The following is a 16,903-nucleotide window of genomic DNA, read 5'->3' as shown; positions in this document are numbered from 1 at the left end:
CAGTATCAGGGCTTACAGAACAACAGGAAGACAAACAAGTAAAGTTGAAAAAGAATGCAGTGACCAGGATTCGAACCTGGGTTATTGCGGCCACAACGCAATGTACTAACCACTATACGATCACGGCGAGATTGACTTCAGACAAAGAAAAAATTAAAAATAAATGGAAGCTTCCTGTGGAGTTCTAAGCTTTTTGCTTATGCTATTAAACAAGGTACGAGTTCATACTCAGTATTGGGGCTTAAAAAACAACACGAAGACAAACTAGTAAAGTTGAAAAAAAAAAATGCCTTGACCAGGATTCGAACCTGGGTTATTGCCGCCACAACGCAAAGTACTAACCACTATACGATCACGGCGAGATTGATTTCATATAAAGAAAAAATGACAAATAAATGGAAGCTTGCTGTGGAGTTCTAAGATTTTTGCTTATGCTCTTGAACAAGGTACGAGTGCATACTCAGTATCGGGGCTTACAGAACAACACGAAGACAAACAAGTAAAGTTGAAAAAAAAATGCCGTGACCAGGATTCGAACCTGGGTTATTGCGGCCACAACGCAATGTACTAACCATTATACGATCACGGAGATATTGATTTCATATAAAGAAAAAATGACAAATAAATGGAAGCTTCCTGTGTAGTTCTAAGGTTTTTAATTATGCTCTTACGAGTGCATACTCAGTATTAGGGGTTAAAGAACAACACTAAGACAAACCATAAAGTTGAAAAAAAAATGCAGTGACCAGGATTCGAACCTGGGTTATTGCGGCCACAACGCAATGTATTAACCACTATACGATCATGGCGAGATTGAATTCAGATAAAGAAAAATTGACAAATAAATGGAAGCTTCCTGTGGAGTTCTAAGCTTATTGCTTATGCTCTTAAACAAGGTACCAGTGCATACTCAGTATTGAGGGTTGACGAACAAAACAGAGACAAACAAGTAAAGTTGAAAAAAAAATGCCGTGACCAAGATTCGAACCTGGATTATTGCGGCCAGAACGCAATGTACTAACCACTATACGATCACGGGAAGATTGACTTCAGACAAAGAAAAAATTAAAAATAAATGGAAGCTTCCTGTGGTGTTCTAAGCTTTTTGCTTATGCTCTTGAACAAGATAGGAGTGCAGACTCAGAATTAGGGCTTATAGAACAACACGAAGACAAACAAGTAAAGTTGAAAAAAAAATGCCGTGACCAGGATTCGAACCTGGGTTATTGCGGGACACAACGAATGTACTAACCACTATACGACACGGCGAGATTGCTTTCATGTAAAGAAAAAATGACAAATAAATAAAAGCTTGCTGTGGAGTTCTAAGATTTTTGCTTATGCTGTTAAACAACGTATGAGTGCATACTCAGTATCGGGGCTTACAGAACAACACGAAGACAAACAAGTAAAGTTGAAAACAAAATGCCGTGACCAGGATTCGAACCTGGGTTATTGCGGCCACAACGCAATGTACTAACCACTATGCGATCACTGCGAGATTGAATTCAGATAAAAAAAATGACAAATAAATGGAAGCTTCCTGTGGAGTTCTAAGCTTTTTGCTTATGCTCTTGAACAAGGTACTAGTGTATACTCAGTATAGGGGCTTACAGAACAACACGAAGACAAACAAGTAAAGTTGAAAAAAAAAATGCCGTGACCAAGATTCGAACCTGGATTATTGCGGCCAGAACGCAATTTACTAACCACTATACGATCACGGGGAGATTGAATTCAGATAAAGAAAAAATGACAAATAAATGGAAGCTTCCTGTAGAGTTCTAAGATTTTTGCTTATGCTCTTAAACAACGTACGAGTGCATACTCAGTATCAGGGCTTACAGAACAACAGGAAGACAAACAAGTAAAGTTGAAAAAGAATGCAGTGACCAGGATTCGAACCTGGGTTATTGCGGCCACAACGCAATGTACTAACCACTATACGATCACGGCGAGATTGACTTCAGACAAAGAAAAAATTAAAAATAAATGGAAGCTTCCTGTGGAGTTCTAAGCTTTTTGCTTATGCTATTAAACAAGGTACGAGTTCATACTCAGTATTGGGGCTTAAAAAACAACACGAAGACAAACTAGTAAAGTTGAAAAAAAAAATGCCTTGACCAGGATTCGAACCTGGGTTATTGCCGCCACAACGCAAAGTACTAACCACTATACGATCACGGCGAGATTGATTTCATATAAAGAAAAAATGACAAATAAATGGAAGCTTGCTGTGGAGTTCTAAGATTTTTGCTTATGCTCTTGAACAAGGTACGAGTGCATACTCAGTATCGGGGCTTACAGAACAACACGAAGACAAACAAGTAAAGTTGAAAAAAAAATGCCGTGACCAGGATTCGAACCTGGGTTATTGCGGCCACAACGCAATGTACTAACCATTATACGATCACGGAGATATTGATTTCATATAAAGAAAAAATGACAAATAAATGGAAGCTTCCTGTGTAGTTCTAAGGTTTTTAATTATGCTCTTACGAGTGCATACTCAGTATTAGGGGTTAAAGAACAACACTAAGACAAACCATAAAGTTGAAAAAAAAATGCAGTGACCAGGATTCGAACCTGGGTTATTGCGGCCACAACGCAATGTATTAACCACTATACGATCATGGCGAGATTGAATTCAGATAAAGAAAAATTGACAAATAAATGGAAGCTTCCTGTGGAGTTCTAAGCTTATTGCTTATGCTCTTAAACAAGGTACCAGTGCATACTCAGTATTGAGGGTTGACGAACAAAACAGAGACAAACAAGTAAAGTTGAAAAAAAAATGCCGTGACCAAGATTCGAACCTGGATTATTGCGGCCAGAACGCAATGTACTAACCACTATACGATCACGGGGAGATTGACTTCAGACAAAGAAAAAATTAAAAATAAATGGAAGCTTCCTGTGGTGTTCTAAGCTTTTTGCTTATGCTCTTGAACAAGATAGGAGTGCAGACTCAGAATTAGGGCTTATAGAACAACACGAAGACAAACAAGTAAAGTTGAAAAAAAAATGCCGTGACCAGGATTCGAACCTGGGTTATTGCGGGACACAACGAATGTACTAACCACTATACGACACGGCGAGATTGCTTTCATGTAAAGAAAAAATGACAAATAAATAAAAGCTTGCTGTGGAGTTCTAAGATTTTTGCTTATGCTGTTAAACAACGTATGAGTGCATACTCAGTATCGGGGCTTACAGAACAACACGAAGACAAACAAGTAAAGTTGAAAACAAAATGCCGTGACCAGGATTCGAACCTCGGTTATTGCGGCCACAACGCAATGTACTAACCACTATGCGATCACTGCGAGATTGAATTCAGATAAAAAAAATGACAAATAAATGGAAGCTTCCTGTGGAGTTCTAAGCTTTTTGCTTATGCTCTTGAACAAGGTACTAGTGTATACTCAGTATAGGGGCTTACAGAACAACACGAAGACAAACAAGTAAAGTTGAAAAAAAAAATGCCGTGACCAAGATTCGAACCTGGATTATTGCGGCCAGAACGCAATTTACTAACCACTATACGATCACGGGGAGATTGAATTCAGATAAAGAAAAAATGACAAATAAATGGAAGCTTCCTGTAGAGTTCTAAGATTTTTGCTTATGCTCTTAAACAACGTACGAGTGCATACTCAGTATCAGGGCTTACAGAACAACAGGAAGACAAACAAGTAAAGTTGAAAAAGAATGCAGTGACCAGGATTCGAACCTGGGTTATTGCGGCCACAACGCAATGTACTAACCACTATACGATCACGGCGAGATTGACTTCAGACAAAGAAAAAAATAAAAATAAATGGAAGCTTCCTGTGGAGTTCTAAGCTTTTTGCTTATGCTATTAAACAAGGTACGAGTTCATACTCAGTATTGGGGCTTAAAAAACAACACGAAGACAATTTAGTAAAGTTGAAAAAATAAATGCCTTGACCAGGATTCGAACCTGGGTTATTGCCGCCACAACGCAAAGTACTAACCACTATACGATCACGGCGAGATTGATTTCATATAAAGAAAAAATGACAAATAAATGGAAGCTTGCTGTGGAGTTCTAAGATTTTTGCTTATGCTCTTGAACAAGGTACGAGTGCATACTCAGTATCGGGGCTTACAGAACAACACGAAGACAAACAAGTAAAGTTGAAAAAAAAATGCCGTGACCAGGATTCGAACCTGGGTTATTGCGGCCACAACGCAATGTACTAACCATTATACGATCACGGAGATATTGATTTCATATAAAGAAAAAATGACAAATAAATGGAAGCTTCCTGTGTAGTTCTAAGGTTTTTAATTATGCTCTTACGAGTGCATACTCAGTATTAGGGGTTAAAGAACAACACTAAGACAAACCATAAAGTTGAAAAAAAAATGCAGTGACCAGGATTCGAACCTGGGTTATTGCGGCCACAACGCAATGTATTAACCACTATACGATCATGGCGAGATTGAATTCAGATAAAGAAAAATTGACAAATAAATGGAAGCTTCCTGTGGAGTTCTAAGCTTATTGCTTATGCTCTTAAACAAGGTACCAGTGCATACTCAGTATTGAGGGTTGACGAACAAAACAGAGACAAACAAGTAAAGTTGAAAAAAAAATGCCGTGACCAAGATTCGAACCTGGATTATTGCGGCCAGAACGCAATGTACTAACCACTATACGATCACGGGGAGATTGACTTCAGACAAAGAAAAAATTAAAAATAAATGGAAGCTTCCTGTGGTGTTCTAAGCTTTTTGCTTATGCTCTTGAACAAGATAGGAGTGCAGACTCAGAATTAGGGCTTATAGAACAACACGAAGACAAACAAGTAAAGTTGAAAAAAAAATGCCGTGACCAGGATTCGAACCTGGGTTATTGCGGGACACAACGAATGTACTAACCACTATACGACACGGCGAGATTGCTTTCATGTAAAGAAAAAATGACAAATAAATAAAAGCTTGCTGTGGAGTTCTAAGATTTTTGCTTATGCTGTTAAACAACGTATGAGTGCATACTCAGTATCGGGGCTTACAGAACAACACGAAGACAAACAAGTAAAGTTGAAAACAAAATGCCGTGACCAGGATTCGAACCTGGGTTATTGCGGCCACAACGCAATGTACTAACCACTATGCGATCACTGCGAGATTGAATTCAGATAAAAAAAATGACAAATAAATGGAAGCTTCCTGTGGAGTTCTAAGCTTTTTGCTTATGCTCTTGAACAAGGTACTAGTGTATACTCAGTATAGGGGCTTACAGAACAACACGAAGACAAACAAGTAAAGTTGAAAAAAAAAATGCCGTGACCAAGATTCGAACCTGGATTATTGCGGCCAGAACGCAATTTACTAACCACTATACGATCACTGGGAGATTGAATTCAGATAAAGAAAAAATGACAAATAAATGGAAGCTTCCTGTAGAGTTCTAAGATTTTTGCTTATGCTCTTAAACAACGTACGAGTGCATACTCAGTATCAGGGCTTACAGAACAACAGGAAGACAAACAAGTAAAGTTGAAAAAGAATGCAGTGACCAGGATTCGAACCTGGGTTATTGCGGCCACAACGCAATGTACTAACCACTATACGCTCACGGCGAGATTGACTTCAGACAAAGAAAAAATTAAAAATAAATGGAAGCTTCCTGTGGAGTTCTAAGCTTTTTGCTTATGCTATTAAACAAGGTACGAGTTCATACGCAGTATTGGGGCTTAAAAAACAACACGAAGACAAACTAGTAAAGTTGAAAAAAAAATGCCTTGACCAGGATTCGAAACTGGGTTATTGCCGCCACAACGCAAAGTACTAACCACTATACGATCACGGCGAGATTGATTTCATATAAAGAAAAAATGACAAATAAATGGAAGCTTGCTGTGGAGTTCTAAGATTTTTGCTTATGCTCTTGAACAAGGTACGAGTGCATACTCAGTATCGGGGCTTACAGAACAACACGAAGACAAACAAGTAAAGTTGAAAAAAAAATGCCGTGACCAGGATTCGAACCTGGGTTATTGCGGCCACAACGCAATGTACTAACCATTATACGATCACGGAGATATTGATTTCATATAAAGAAAAAATGACAAATAAATGGAAGCTTCCTGTGTAGTTCTAAGGTTTTTAATTATGCTCTTACGAGTGCATACTCAGTATTAGGGGTTAAAGAACAACACTAAGACAAACCATAAAGTTGAAAAAAAAAATGCAGTGACCAGGATTCGAACCTGGGTTATTGCGGCCACAACGCAATGTATTAACCACTATACGATCATGGCGAGATTGAATTCAGATAAAGAAAAATTGACAAATAAATGGAAGCTTCCTGTGGAGTTCTAAGCTTATTGCTTATGCTCTTAAACAAGGTACCAGTGCATACTCAGTATTGAGGGTTGACGAACAAAACAGAGACAAACAAGTAAAGTTGAAAAAAAAATGCCGTGACCAAGATTCGAACCTGGATTATTGCGGCCAGAACGCAATGTACTAACCACTATACGATCACGGGGAGATTGACTTCAGACAAAGAAAAAATTAAAAATAAATGGAAGCTTCCTGTGGTGTTCTAAGCTTTTTGCTTATGCTCTTGAACAAGATAGGAGTGCAGACTCAGAATTAGGGCTTATAGAACAACACGAAGACAAACAAGTAAAGTTGAAAAAAAAATGCCGTGACCAGGATTCGAACCTGGGTTATTGCGGGACACAACGAATGTACTAACCACTATACGACACGGCGAGATTGCTTTCATGTAAAGAAAAAATGACAAATAAATAAAAGCTTGCTGTGGAGTTCTAAGATTTTTGCTTATGCTGTTAAACAACGTATGAGTGCATACTCAGTATCGGGGCTTACAGAACAACACGAAGACAAACAAGTAAAGTTGAAAACAAAATGCCGTGACCAGGATTCGAACCTGGGTTATTGCGGCCACAACGCAATGTACTAACCACTATGCGATCACTGCGAGATTGAATTCAGATAAAAAAAATGACAAATAAATGGAAGCTTCCTGTGGAGTTCTAAGCTTTTTGCTTATGCTCTTGAACAAGGTACTAGTGTATACTCAGTATAGGGGCTTACAGAATAACACGAAGACAAACAAGTGAAGTTGAAAAAAAAAATGCCGTGACCAAGATTCGAACCTGGATTATTGCGGCCAGAACGCAATTTACTAACCACTATACGATCACGGGGAGATTGAATTCAGATAAAGAAAAAATGACAAATAAATGGAAGCTTCCTGTAGAGTTCTAAGATTTTTGCTTATGCTCTTAAACAACGTACGAGTGCATACTCAGTATCAGGGCTTACAGAACAACAGGAAGACAAACAAGTAAAGTTGAAAAACAATGCAGTGACCAGGATTCGAACCTGGGTTATTGCGGCCACAACGCAATGTACTAACCACTATACGCTCACGGCGAGATTGACTTCAGACAAAGAAAAAATTAAAAATAAATGGAAGCTTCCTGTGGAGTTCTAAGCTTTTTGCTTATGCTATTAAACAAGGTACGAGTTCATACTCAGTATTGGGGCTTAAAAAACAACACGAAGACAAACTAGTAAAGTTGAAAAAAAAATGCCTTGACCAGGATTCGAAACTGGGTTATTGCCGCCACAACGCAAAGTACTAACCACTATACGATCACGGCGAGATTGATTTCATATAAAGAAAAAATGACAAATAAATGGAAGCTTGCTGTGGAGTTCTAAGATTTTTGCTTATGCTCTTGAACAAGGTACGAGTGCATACTCAGTATCGGGGCTTACAGAACAACACGAAGACAAACAAGTAAAGTTGAAAAAAAAATGCCGTGACCAGGATTCGAACCTGGGTTATTGCGGCCACAACGCAATGTACTAACCATTATACGATCTCGGCGATATTGATTTCATATAAAGAAAAAATGACAAATAAATGGAAGCTTCCTGTGTAGTTCTAAGGTTTTTGGTTATGCTTTTACGAGTGCATACTCAGTATTAGGGGTTAAAGAACAACACTAAGACAAACCATAAAGTTGAAAAAAAAATGCAGTGACCAGGATTCGAACCTGGGTTATTGCGGCCACAACGCAATGTATTAACCACTATACGATCATGGCGAGATTGAATTCAGATAAAGAAAAATTGACAAATAAATGGAAGCTTCCTGTGGAGTTCTAAGCTTATTGCTTATGCTCTTAAACAAGGTACCAGTGCATACTCAGTATTGAGGGTTGACGAACAAAACAGAGACAAACAAGTAAAGTTGAAACAAAAATGCCGTGACCAAGATTCGAACCTGGATTATTGCGGCCAGAACGCAATGTACTAACCACTATACGATCACGGGGAGATTGAATTCAGATAAAGAAAAAATGACAAATAAATGGAAGCTTCCTGTGGTGTTCTAAGCTTTTTGCTTATGCTCTTGAACAAGATAGGAGTGCAGACTCAGAATTAGGGATTATAGAACAACACGAAGACAAACAAGTAAAGTTGAAAAAAAAATGCCGTGACCATGATTCGAACCTGGGTTATTGCGGGCCACAATGAATGTACTAACCACAATACGACACGGCGAGATTGCTTTCATGTAAAGAAAAAATGACAAATAAATAAAAGCTTGCTGTGGAGTTCTAAGATTTTTGCTTATGCTGTTAAACAACGTACGAGTGCATACTCAGTATCGGGGCTTACAGAACAACACGAAGACAAACAAGTAAAGTTGAAAAAAAAATGCCGTGACCAGGATTCGAACCTGGGTTATTGCGGCCACAACGCAATGTACTAACCACTATGCGATCACTGCGAGATTGAATTCAGATAAAAAAAATGACAAATAAATGGAAACTTCCTGTGGAGTTCTAAGCTTTTTGCTTATGCTCTTGAACAAGGTACTAGTGTATACTCAGTATAGGGGCTTACAGAACAACACGAAGACAAACAAGTAAAGTTGCAAAAAAAATGCCGTGACCAGGATTCGAACCTGGGTTATTGCGGACACAACGCAATATACTAACCACTATACGATCACGGCGAGATTGATTTCATATATAGAAAAAATGACAAATAAATGGAAGCTTCCTGTGGAGTTCTAAGATTTTTGCTTATGCTCTTAAACAACGTACGAGTTCATACTCAGTATCGGGGCTTACAGAACAACAGGAAGACAAACAAGTAAAGTTGAAAAAAATGCAGTGACCAGGATTCGAACCTGGGTTATTGCGGCCACAACGCAATGTACTAACCGCTATACGATCACGGCGAGATTGACTTCAGACAAAGAAAAAATTAAAAATAAATGTAAGCTTCCTGTGAAGTTCTAAGCTTTTTGCTTATGCTATTAAACAAGGTACGAGTTCATACTCAGTATTGGGGCTTAAAAAACAACACGAAGACAAACAAGTAAAGTTGATAAAAAAAATGCCTTGACCAGGATTCGAACCTGGGTTATTGCGGCCACAACGCAAAGTTCTAACCACTATACGATCACGGCGAGATTGATTTCATATAAAGAAAAAATGACAAAGAAATGGAAGCTTGCTGTGGAGTTCTAAGGTTTTTGGTTTTGCTCTTACGAGTGCATACTCAGTATTAGGGGTTAAAGAACAACACGAAGACAAACAAGTAAAGTTGAAAAAAAAGTGCCGTGACCAAGATTCGAACCTGGATTATTGCGGCCAGAACGCAATGTACTAACCACTATACGATCACGGGGAGATTGAATTCAGATAAAGAAAAAATGACAAATAAATGGAAGCTTCCTGTGGTGTTCTAAGCTTTTTGCTTATGCTCTTGAACAAGATAGGAGTGCAGACTCAGAATTAGGGCTTATAGAACAACACGAAGACAAACAAGTAAAGTTGAAAAAAAAATGCCGTGACCAGGATTCGAACCTGGGTTATTGCGGGCCACAACGAATGTACTAACCACTATACGATCACGGCGATATTGATTTCATATAAAGAAAAAATGAGAAATAAATAAAAGCTTGCTGTGGAGTTCTAAGGTTTTTGGTTATGCTCTTACGAGTGCATACTCAGTATTAGGGGTTAAAGAACAACACGAAGACAAACCATAAAGTTGAAAAAAAAATTCCGTGACCAGGATTCGAACCTGGGTTATTGCGGCCACAACGCAATGTATTAACCACTATACGACACGGCGAGATTGCTTTCACGTAAAGAAAAATTGACAAATAAATAAAAGCTTGCTGTGGAGTTCTAAGATTTTTGCTTATGCTGTTAAACAACGTACGAGTGCATACTCAGTATCGGGGCTTACAGAACAACACGAAGACAAACAAGTAAAGTTGAAAAAAAAGTGCCGTGACCAAGATTCGAACCTGGATTATTGCGGCCAGAACGCAATGTACTAACCACTATACGATCACGGGGAGATTGAATTCAGATAAAGAAAAAATGACAAATAAATGGAAGCTTCCTGTGGAGTTCTAAGCTTTTTGCTTATGCTCTTGAACAAGGTACTAGTGTATACTCAGTATAGGGGCTTATAGAACAACACGAAGACAAACAAGTAAAGTTGAAAAAAAAAATGCCGTGACCAGGATTCGAACCTGGGTTATTGCGGCCACAACGCAATGTATTAACCACTATACGACACGGCGAGATTGCTTTCACGTAAAGAAAAATTGACAAATAAATAAAAGCTTGCTGTGGAGTTCTAAGATTTTTGCTTATGCTGTTAAACAACGTACGAGTGCATACTCAGTATCGGGGCTTACAGAACAACACGAAGACAAACAAGTAAAGTTGAAAAAAAAGTGCCGTGACCAAGATTCGAACCTGGATTATTGCGGCCAGAACGCAATGTACTAACCACTATACGATCACGGGGAGATTGAATTCAGATAAAGAAAAAATGACAAATAAATGGAAGCTTCCTGTGGAGTTCTAAGCTTTTTGCTTATGCTCTTGAACAAGGTACTAGTGTATACTCAGTATAGGGGCTTATAGAACAACACGAAGACAAACAAGTAAAGTTGAAAAAAAAAATGCCGTGACCAGGATTCGAACCTGGGTTATTGCGGCCACAACGCAATATACTAACCACTATACGATCACGGCGAGATTGATTTCATATAAAGAAAAAATGACAAATAAATGGAAGCTTCCTGTGGAGTTCTAAGATTTTTGCTTATGCTCTTAAACAACGTACGAGTGCATACTCAGTATCGGGGCTTACAGAACAACAGGAAGACAAACAAGTAAAGTTGAAAAAAAATGCAGTGACCAGGATTCGAACCTGGGTTATTGCGGCCACAACGCAATGTACTAACCACTATACGATCACGGCGAGATTGATTTCATATAAAGAAAAAATGACAAATAAATGGAAGCTTCCTGTGAAGTTCTAAGCTTTGTGCTTATGCTTTTGAACATGATGGGAGTGCATACTCAGTATTAGGGCTTATAGAACAACACGAAGACAAACAAGTAAAGTTGAAAAAAAAAATGCAGTGACCAGGATTTGAACCTGGGTTATTGCGGCCACAACGCAATGTACTAACCACTATACGATCACGGCGAGATTGACTTCAGACAAAGACAAAATTAAAAATAAATGGAAGCTTCCTGTGCAGTTCTAAGCTTTTTGGTTATGCTCTTACGAGTGCATACTCAGTATTAGGGGTTAAAGAACAACACGAAGACAAACCATAAAGTTGAAAAAAAAATTCCGTGACCAGGATTCGAACCTGGGTTATTGCGGCCACAACGCAATGTATTAACCACTATACGACAAGGCGAGATTGCTTTCACGTAAAGAAAAATTGACAAATAAATAAAAGCTTGATGTGGAGTTCTAAGATTTTTGCTGATGCTGTTACGAGTGCATACTCAGTATCGGGGCTTACAGAACAACACGAAGACAAACAAGTAAAGTTGAAAAAAAAGTGCCGTGACCAAGATTCGAACCTGGATTATTGCGGCCAGAACGCAATGTACTAACCACTATACGATCACGGGGAGATTGAATTTAGATAAAGAAAAAATGACAAATAAATGGAAGCTTCCTGTGGAGTTCTAAGCTTTTTGGTTATGCTCTTGAACAAGGTACTAGTGTATACTCAGTATAGGGGCTTACAGAACAACACGAAGACAAACAAGTAAAGTTGCAAAAAAAATGCCGTGACCAGGATTCGAACCTGGGTTATTGCGGCCACAACGCAATATACTAACCACTATACGATCACGGCGAGATTGATTTCATATAAAGAAAAAATGACAAATAAATGGAAGCTTCCTGTGGAGTTCTAAGATTTTTGCTTATGCTCTTAAACAACGTACGAGTGCATACTCAGTATCGGGGCTTACAGAACAACAGGAAGACAAACAAGTAAAGTTGAAAAAAAATGCAGTGACCAGGATTCGAACCTGGGTTATTGCGGCCACAACGCAATGTACTAACCACTATACGATCACGGCGAGATTGATTTCATATAAAGAAAAAATGACAAATAAATGGAAGCTTCCTGTGAAGTTCTAAGCTTTGTGCTTATGCTTTTGAACATGATGGGAGTGCATACTCAGTATTAGGGCTTATAGAACAACACGAAGACAAACAAGTAAAGTTGAAAAAAAAATGCAGTGACCAGGATTCGAACCTGGGTTATTGCGGCCACAACGCAATGTACTAACCACTATACGATCACGGCGAGATTGACTTCAGACAAAGAAAAAATTAAAAATAAATGGAAGCTTCCTGTGCAGTTCTAAGCTTTTTGCTTATGCTATTAAACAAGGTACGAGTGCATACTCAGTATCGGGGCTTACAGAACAACACGAAGACAAACAAGTAAAGTTGAAAAAAAAATGCCGTGACCAGGATTCGGACCTGGGTTATTGCGGCCACAACGCAATGTACTAACCATTATACGATCACGGCGATATTGATTTCATATAAAGAAAAAATGACAAATAAATGGAAGCTTCCTGTGTAGTTCTAAGGTTTTTGGTTATGCTCTTACGAGTGCATACTCAGTATTAGGGGTTAAAGAACAACACGAAGACAAACCATAAAGTTGAAAAAAAAATGCAGTGACCAGGATTCGAACCTGGGTTATTGCGGCCACAACGCAATGTATTAACCACTATACGATCACGGCGAGATTGAATTCAGATAAAGAAAAATTGACAAATAAATGGAAGCTTCCTGTGGAGTTTTAAGCTTATTGCTTATGCTCTTAAACAAGGTACCAGTGCATACTCAGTATTGAGGGTTGACGAACAAAACAGAGACAAACAAGTAAAGTTGAAAAAAAAAATGCCGTGACCAAGATTCGAACCTGGATTATTGCGGCCAGAACGAAATGTACTAACCACTATACGATCACGGGGAGATTGAATTCAGATAAAGAAAAAATGACAAATAAATGGAAGCTTCCTATGGTGTTCTAAGCTTTTTGTTTATGCTCTTGAACAAGATAGGAGTGCAGACTCAGAATTAGGGCTTATAGAACAACACGAAGACAAACAAGTAACGTTGAAAAAAAAATGCCGTGACCAGGATTCGAACCTGGGTTATTGCGGCCACAACGCAATGTACTAACCACTATACGATCACGGCGATATTGATTTCATATAAAGAAAAAATGACAAATAAATGGAAGCTTCCTGTGTAGTTCTAAGGTTTTTGGTTATGCTCTTACGAGTGCATACTCAGTATTAGGGGTTAAAGAACAACACGAAGACAAACCATAAAGTTGAAAAAAAATGCAGTGACCAGGATTCGAACCTGGGTTATTGCGGCAACAACGCAATGTATTAACCACTATACGATCACGGCGAGATTGAATTCAGATAAAGAAAAATTGACAAATAAATGGAAGCTTCCTGTGGAGTTCTAAGCTTATTGCTTATGCTCTTAAACAAGGTACCAGTGCATACTCAGTATTGAGGGTTGACGAACAAAACAGAGACAAACAAGTAAAGTTGAAAAAAAAGTGCCGTGACCAAGATTCGAACCTGGATTATTGCGGCCAGAACGCAATGTACTAACCACTATACGATCACGGGGAGATTGAATTCAGATAAAGAAAAAATGACAAATAAATGGAAGCTTCCTGTGGTGTTCTAAGCTTTTTGCTTATGCTCTTGAACAAGATAGGAGTGCAGACTCAGAATTAGGGCTTATAGAACAACACGAAGACAAACAAGTAAAGTTGAAAAAAAAATGCCGTGACCAGGATTCGAACCTGGGTTATTGCGGGCCACAACGAATGTACTAACCACTATACGACACGGCGAGATTGCTTTCATGTAAAGAAAAAATGACAAATAAATAAAAGCTTGCTGTGGAGTTCTAAGGTTTTTGGTTATGCTCTTACGAGTGCATACTCAGTATTAGGGGTTAAAGAACAACACGAAGACAAACCATAAAGTTGAAAAAAAAATTCTGTGACCAGGATTCGAACCTGGGTTATTGCGGCCACAACGCAATGTATTAACCACTATACGATCACGGCGAGATTGAATTCAGATAAAGAAAAATTGACAAATAAATGGAAGCTTCCTGTGGAGTTCTAAGCTTATTGCTTATGCTCTTAAACAAGGTACCAGTGCATACTCAGTATTAAGGGTTGACGAACAAAACAGAGACAAACAAGTAAAGTTGAAAAAAAATGCCGTGACCAAGATTCGAACCTGGATTATTGCGGCCAGAACGTAATGTACTAACCACTATACGATCACGGGGAGATTGAATTCAGATAAAGAAAAAATGACAAATAAATGGAAGCTTCCTGTGGTGTTCTAAGCTTTTTGCTTATGCTCTTGAACAAGATAGGAGTGCAGATTCAGAATTAGGGCTTATAGAACAACACGAAGACAAACAAGTAAAGTTGAAAAAAAAAATGCCGTGACCAGGATTCGAACCTGGGTTATTGCGGGCCACAACGAATGTACTAACCACTATACGACACGGCGAGATTGATTTCATGTAAAGAAAAAATGACAAATAAATGGAAGCTTCCTGTGGAGTTCTAAGATTTTTGCTTATGCTCTTGAACAAGGTACGAGTGCATACTCAGTATCGGGGCTTACAGAACAACACGAAGACAAACAAGTAAAGTTGAAAAAAAAATGCCGTGACCAGGATTCGGACCTGGGTTATTGCGGCCACAACGCAATGTACAAACCATTATACCATCACGGCGATATTGATTTCATATAAAGAAAAAATGACAAATAAATGGAGGCTTCCTGTGTAGTTCTAAGGTTTTTGGTTATGCTCTTAAACAAGGTACCAGTGCATACTCAGTATTGAGGGTTGACGAACAAAACAGAGACAAACAAGTAAAGTTGAAAAAAAAATGCCGTGACCAGGATTCGAACCTGGGTTATTGCGGCCACAACGCAATGTATTAACCACTATACGATCACGTCGAGATTGAATTCAGATAAAGAAAAATTGACAAATAAATGAAAGCTTCCTGTGGAGTTCTAAGCTTATTGCTTATCCTCTTAAACAAGGTACCAGTGCATACTCAGTATTGAGGGTTGACGAACAAAACAGAGACAAACAAGTAAAGTTGAAAAAAAAATGCCGTGACCAAGATTCGAACCTGGATTATTGCGGCCAGAACGCAATGTACTAACCACTATACCATCACGGGGAGATTGAATTCAGATAAAAAAAAAATGACAAATAAATGGAAGCTTCCTGTTGTGTTCTAAGCTTTTTGCTTATGCTCTTGAACAAGATAGGAGTGCAGACTCAGAATTAGGGCTTATAGAACAACACGAAGACAAACAAGTAAAGTTGAGAAAAAAATGCCGTGACCAGGATTCGAACCTGGGTTATTGCGGGCCACAACGAATGTACTAACCACTATACGACACGGCGAGATTGCTTTCATGTAAAGAAAAAATGACAAATAAATAAAAGCTTGCTTTGGAGTTCTAAGTTTTATGCTTATGCTGTTAAACAACGTACGAGTGCATACTCAGTATCGGGGCTTACAGAACAACACGAAGACAAACAAGTAAAGTTGAAAAAAAAATGCCGTGACCAGGATTCGAACCTGGGTTATTGCGGCCACAACGCAATGTACTAACCACTATGCGATCACTGCGAGATTGACTTCAGACAAAGAAAAAATAAAAAAATAAATGGAAGCTTCCTGTGGAGTTCTAAGCTTTTTGCTTATGCTATTAAACAAGGTACGAGTTCATACTCAGTATTGGGGCTTAAAAAACAACACGAAGACAAACAAGTAAAGTTGAAAAAAAAATGCCGTGACCAGGATTTGAACCTGGGTTATTGCGGTCACAACGCAATGTTCTATCCACTATACGATCACGGCGAGATTGATTTCATGTAAAGAAAAAATGACAAATAAATAAAAGCTTGCTTTGAAATTCTAAGATTTTTGCTTATGCTGTTAAACAACGTACGAGTGCATACTCAGTATCGGGGCTTACAGAACAACACGAAGACAAACAAGTAAAGTTGAAAAAAAAAATGCCGTGACCAGGATTCGAACCTTGGTTATTGCAGCTACAACGCAATGTACTAACCACTATGCGATCACTGCGAGATTAAATTCAGATAAAAAAAAATGACAAATAAATGGAAGCTTCCTGTGGAGTTCTAAGCTTTTTGCTTATGCTCTTGAACAAGGTACTAGTGTATACTCAGTATCGGGGCTTACAGAACAACACGAAGACAAACAAGTAAAGTTGAAAAAAAAAATGCCGTAACCAGGATTCGAACCTGGGTTATTGCGGCCACAACGCAATGTACTAACCACTATACGATCACGGCGAGATTGATTTCATATAAAGAAAAAATGACAAATAAATGGAAGCTTCCTGTGGAGTTCTAAGATTTTTGCTTATGCTCTTAAACAACGTACGAGTGCATACTCAGTATCGGGGCTTAA

General features: G+C 38.5%; 7 non-coding genes across 7 annotated transcripts; all 7 read right to left on the bottom strand.

Moving 5' to 3' along the window:
- Positions 1–8,965: 8,965 nt before the first annotated feature.
- Positions 8,966–9,037, bottom strand: Trnah-gug. Its single transcript has one exon. It is a non-coding gene; the product is annotated as a tRNA-His (tRNA).
- Positions 9,038–11,015: 1,978 nt separating this feature from the next.
- Positions 11,016–11,087, bottom strand: Trnah-gug. Its single transcript has one exon. It is a non-coding gene; the product is annotated as a tRNA-His (tRNA).
- A 1,058-nt stretch (positions 11,088–12,145) lies between these two features.
- Positions 12,146–12,217, bottom strand: Trnah-gug. Its single transcript has one exon. It is a non-coding gene; the product is annotated as a tRNA-His (tRNA).
- A 1,298-nt stretch (positions 12,218–13,515) lies between these two features.
- On the bottom strand, positions 13,516–13,587 carry Trnah-gug. The gene has a single exon. It is a non-coding gene; the product is annotated as a tRNA-His (tRNA).
- Positions 13,588–15,102: 1,515 nt separating this feature from the next.
- Trnah-gug lies at positions 15,103–15,174 on the bottom strand. Its single transcript has one exon. It is a non-coding gene; the product is annotated as a tRNA-His (tRNA).
- Positions 15,175–16,252: 1,078 nt separating this feature from the next.
- Trnah-gug lies at positions 16,253–16,324 on the bottom strand. The gene has a single exon. It is a non-coding gene; the product is annotated as a tRNA-His (tRNA).
- A 389-nt stretch (positions 16,325–16,713) lies between these two features.
- Trnah-gug lies at positions 16,714–16,785 on the bottom strand. The gene has a single exon. It is a non-coding gene; the product is annotated as a tRNA-His (tRNA).
- Between the last annotated feature and the right edge of the window lie 118 nt (positions 16,786–16,903).

This window comes from Nematostella vectensis, chromosome 5, assembly GCF_932526225.1.
Source record: "Nematostella vectensis chromosome 5, jaNemVect1.1, whole genome shotgun sequence".
NCBI classification, from domain to species: domain Eukaryota; kingdom Metazoa; phylum Cnidaria; class Anthozoa; order Actiniaria; family Edwardsiidae; genus Nematostella; species Nematostella vectensis.
The sequence above is the reverse complement of the archived record's forward strand: the minus strand, read 5'-3'. Positions and strand labels throughout refer to the sequence as shown.